We start from the raw sequence: 5,407 nt of genomic DNA on the forward strand, positions 1-5,407 counted from the left end.
TGAGAAATGTAGGCCTGGCCTGTACCACTGCTAGGATACTACTTCTATACTACAAATTACAAAAAATTAAAAAAAAGTGATCATCCAAAAAAACGTCTCGGTTACTTTTGGTAAGCCTCGTTCCCTGAACGAGGGTATAGAGGGGGGCCGGAAAGGATTTAACCTCCTGGCCCCTCTAAGCAACCTGATAATGAGGTCATGCTTACCTAAAGACTTCCCATTCACGGAGTCATGGTACGCAGCAATAGCGGGAACCTGGACTTTGAGGGTGGAGGGAGACAGCCATGCTCCAGGCCTTGCTGCAGAAAGGAAAGCATGACCGGAATCGGGCATCTTCGGGGGTCCTCTTGGCGAGAAGAACACCACTCGACGAACAGGTTCCACTTCAAGGCATAAGCGTGTGTTGTAGACGGTGCTCTTGCCGAAGTGATGGTGTCCACTACCTCCTGGGGTAGGTCACCTAGAACCTCCACGTTCCGTCCATGGACCAGACATGAAGTTTCCAAAGGTATGGACGCGGGTGCCAAATGGTGCCCTGTCTCTGAGTCAGTAGATCCTTTCTCAGAGGAATTGGCCAAGGAGGGGCTGTCGCGAGGAGCACTAGTTCAGGGAACCAGGTCCGAGTGGGCCAATACAGCGCCACTATGAAGACTTGCTCCTCGTCCTCCCGGACTTTGCACAGTGTCTGTGCGAGAAGGCTCACTGGGGGAAACGCATATTTGCGTAGGTCCTGCGAACAGCTGACAGTGAGAGGTCTCTGCAGAAGCAAACAGGTCTACCTGAGCAGCTCTGAACTGTCTTCAAATCAGCTGGACCATCAGGGGATGGAGTCGACATACTCCTGGGAGCATTGCTCAAGACAGTTTGTTGGCCGAATGGTTGAGCAGGCCTGGAATGTGAACAGCACAAAGTGACCTTAGAACTATCTGACTCCAAAGGAGGAGGTGGCAGGTGAGTTGCAACATGCGATGAGAGTGCCCACCTCGGGACTCGGCCATGAAACCAGTGCTGGAGTGGTCTCATATGTAACAGGCCGAGTGGTGTTACTGCCGCGGCGACCACCATAAGCCCCAGGACCTTGGTAGGACCTTGTACTGATATGCCCGTCCTTCGAACACAAACCACAGAAAAGGTCTGTGGCGCGGAAGGAACGATACATGAAAGTACTCGTCCTTCAGGTCAATCGCTGCAAACCAATCTTGAAGACAGACAATGAATTAAGGTCTATAAAACCCCGTCCTCATATCGGGTGGAGGGACCGGCTCTATCACGTTCTTCGCAAGTAGGCAGCAGTGGGCTCGACACCCAGACACGTGAGGCAGCAATCTTGACCATCACCCATTGCCAGGTAACGACCGCACCCAGAAACGCACGGGTGAAATGGCATCCTTATTAGGATGATCCGTCATCTTTACAAAGATGCACCCGTGAAGCTCTTTTAGAGAACTTTGCACAATAGAAAATGCTCTTTTAGTGTCTTTTAGGCGCACAGGGGAATTGGCCACTTGCAACACGACAGGGGGTAGTGCAGCCTGAAGTGTGCAACCCACTCGACACAGGACGACCACTGCTGAAGCGCCGTCTTGCCAACACACGAAGTTTAAACTCGAAGTAGATTGGTCTATCGAAGCGATATCCCAATTTCGTCGTCATTGACGTGACGTTGAGAGTGACCAACTGAAAGGAAACCCAACTATTTCATTGCTCTCCCGACTCACCCCTGTTCGCTGGACAGTCAATATTTCCCGCACAACTGCACTTCTACGTACATAGATCAGTTACCTGATAGATGTTCACTAATAAATGACTACTATCTGATTATCTGACTATAATACTACTGTCAAAAAGACCTCAAAAAGCTTAGTCTATAAAAAAGCTGTCAAAAAGCTTAGTCTATAAGTTGAAAAATGGGTCTGGAGTTCCAGCGACCCAAGAATTTTGTCACATGAATACATATATTATTATAATTATAGCTATATATGTGTAATATTTGTGTATTTATGGTATTTTTAACTTGAATTGGCTAATTTAGTAATGTTTGTATATAACTGGGCTTAAAAGTATTTGTATATTGTTAGGTCAAGTTAGTTAATACATTTACTAATGTTAATAAATGATACCTTATTGTACTGTAAGTGCTACCATCTACCATCTGACTATCATCAGCTTTTTTTTTAAATAAGAAAATGTAACATCAAATAGACACTTATATTTCTCTCTTCATATCTACTTTTGAAATATCTAGCTATGCAGTTTCTGTGTGAATGTTTAAACACAAGAGAGACAACAGCTCTTATCCAAGAATGAAAACCTGACTAATGAAAGAGAACAGCTAATTCTCAAGAACACAAACCTGACCAATATGAGAGAGAGCAGCTAATATTCAAGAACAAAATCCTGACTGATAACAGAGAGCAGCTAAGAAGTGAACTTCTGATTTGTGGTAAAGCTTCTTTAGTGTGTATTTAGTTATGTGCTATTCACCTTATTTTTATTGTATCTGTAAGGTTTCCCCTGAGTTTCCCCTTCTTGTGCTATCTGCTTCCGCCTATTGTTGTTCAAAACAGATTGTTATACTGCTTGACAATGCAAACTGGTATTTATTACCATATTATTTTAATGTATATGTAACAAATGCTCATAGTCACGGGAATAAGGAGGTGGGAACAAGCAAACATTAAAATTAGACTTTAACAACAAAATAAACACAAAGTGCGACAGCCCCTCATGGACGACTGTTGTGCACAAACAGAACCAAAACACAAAATAAAGTCTGTCTGTAGCACAACTAGTTTTACAGTTTCCTGCAATTTGTGGTATAGCAGTTAATGAATCAGTAGTTTCACACATTCTCAGAAAATAGTTCATGTCCACGTTGAGAAATTGGGTGGAAAGAGCAGATATGATTAAGCATAAGCTCTTCTTTGTGCTATTATATCATGTCTGGACCGACAAAACTGTTTTTCTTATGAAACGAGCCTTTTACATCACCGCCAGGTATGACACAAAATCCTCATTATTCTTTTATCATTATTCTTTGACAGCAAAGGGGTTAAGTCAGGTTGCAGTCTTAGTAACTTTAGTGTATATAACACAATGATTATCCGTTATAAGTTACAGACGGATAACTATAAATTAGAATAAATGCTAACAGCTGAACTGGTTGTGTTTACAGTTGGATGGATTTTCTATCAATGCTGTTTTTACTACATGTCCAATGATACAAAGAACTGGACTGAGAGCAGAAGAGTTTGTACAGAGAGAGGAGCAGATCTGATCATCATAAACAACAGAGAGGAATATGTGAGTGAAAGACTGCATTTTATAGTTTTTGGCAGCTTAATGTGAGACGGTCAGATGTAACGTGTCTGTTTATGACAGAAATGTGCAACTGTGTTGTCTGCTCAGGATTTTCTTCAGAACATGTCTGGTGCTGCCGCAGTTAATATTGGTCTGACTGACATTGATGTGGAGGGCAGATGGAAATGGCAGCAATCTGACCTCTAGGTGAGAAATCACTGAATTGAACTTATTAGTATTTAATACATAATTCTCACAGTCAGTATCATATTACACAGAAAGCAGTACATCTAACTGTACATCTAATGCTGATCTGTAGTTTAAGCTACTGGGGATCTGGACAGCCAATTGGAGACAACAATGTAGATGAGGACACACACACACACACACACACACACACACACACACACACACACACACACACACACACACACACACACACATACACACACTTGCATGTGTGGTTTACGGGGACTCTCCAAAGGCTTAATGGTATTTATACTGTACAAACTGTATTTTCTATCGCCCAACACCAACACCAACCCTACACCTAAACCTACCCCTCACAGAAAACTACGGGCAATTTTTAATTTACATAAAACAGCGTTTTGTAAGTTTTTTGTTCTTTTTTTTTTGTATGCTTTTGTTTTTTACTCATTTTACCCACGTTATAGTACCCATGTCATTATACACATTTGTGTCCTATCAATCATATATACCAGTACACACACACACACACACACACACACTACTTACAGTAGTTCACTAGTTAGTGCAACTATCCTTTCTCTTAGTAAAAGGCATAGCATGTTGGCATAGCATTAATAAAATAAGCAACCTTTTTAGATAGCTAAAAAAAAAAAAGACGAACAAAAAGATGGAGAACAGATCCTTGTAGAGGTGTTCAGTTTTGCTTTAAATATGTTAAATATTTAAATCTCACCTGAGAAGCCTGTCACTTGGATTTCACATGGGCCAGATCTAGGCCAACACTATGTTGCTGTCTGGGAATACAGAATCTTAATATTTCGTATTAATGCATTGTGTATTACTATAACCGCCATTATTATTTTTGTGACATGCTTTGGTAACCCAGGCAGCAACATAGTGTTGACCTCGATCTGGCCCACATCTGGCCCGCATGATGTCGACCAGATCTGGGCCAAAACTGCTTGCTGTCTGAGAATGTACACACAAACTATGCTAATAAAGACAATTAAACTGAATAGAAAATCAGACTTAAGACTTATTTTTACACTGAAGAGAGACAACACCTCTTATCCAAGAATGAAAACCTGACCAGTGTAAGAAGCTAAGAAATTAACTTCTGACTCTTGGTAAAGTATTTTCTATATAGCAGACATTGCTAAAACATGGCGTTAAAGATGGCATTCAGTATACTATCTGTAAGTTACGTGGAGGTGAATGGAGGGAAAGCTAATAGCTGAAATGATTGTGTTTACAGATGAATGGATTTACTATCAATGCAGTTTTTACCTCTTGTCCACTGAGAGGAAGAACTGGGGCGACAGCAGATAATACTGTCAGAAGAGAGGAGCAGATCTGATCTTCATAAACAACAGAGAGGAAAATGTGAGTTTTGTGTACATGTGTGGTGTTTAGCTTCTAATTGAAAGATGCATCTGGAATGTGTCTGTTGTCTGTTAATGATATAAAAGCATAATTGTTTCACATGCTCCGGAGTTTGTTAAGAAAACGACTGATAAAAGAGAATTCTGGATTGGTCTGACTGACAAAGAAGTCGAGGGTTGCTGGAAATGGGTTGATGGCACCAACATGACCTCTGGGTGAGAAATCACTGAACTAATTATATTATGTAATAAATAACTCTCACAGTCAGTATCATATCACACAGAAAGCATCACTGAACATTTAATGATGATCTGTTGTTGCAGGTTTTGGGCATTTGAAGAGCCCTTTGGACTAACAATAGAGAATTGTGTTGTGACGTATTTGACAAACTGGCCTTTTTAGGATGTTAGACGTGATGATGGTTATCAATGGATCTGTGAAAAGAGAACTGACCCTCTCATACGGCACTAGGAACATCATACAACTTTTACAAAGCTTTCATAATTAATGATTA

At 41.1% G+C, this 5,407-nt stretch overlaps 1 long non-coding RNA gene across 1 annotated transcript; it reads left to right on the forward strand.

Annotated features, from left to right (window-relative positions):
* The first annotated feature begins 2,329 nt into the window (after positions 1 to 2,329).
* LOC132129761 (uncharacterized) lies at positions 2,330 to 3,489 on the forward strand. Its single transcript, XR_009428574.1, has 3 exons — positions 2,330 to 2,443; positions 3,176 to 3,303; positions 3,409 to 3,489. It is a non-coding gene; the product is annotated as an uncharacterized LOC132129761 (long non-coding RNA).
* The last annotated feature ends 1,918 nt before the right edge of the window (positions 3,490 to 5,407 follow it).

Source organism: Carassius carassius, chromosome 4, assembly GCF_963082965.1.
Source record: "Carassius carassius chromosome 4, fCarCar2.1, whole genome shotgun sequence".
Taxonomy (NCBI): domain Eukaryota; kingdom Metazoa; phylum Chordata; class Actinopteri; order Cypriniformes; family Cyprinidae; genus Carassius; species Carassius carassius.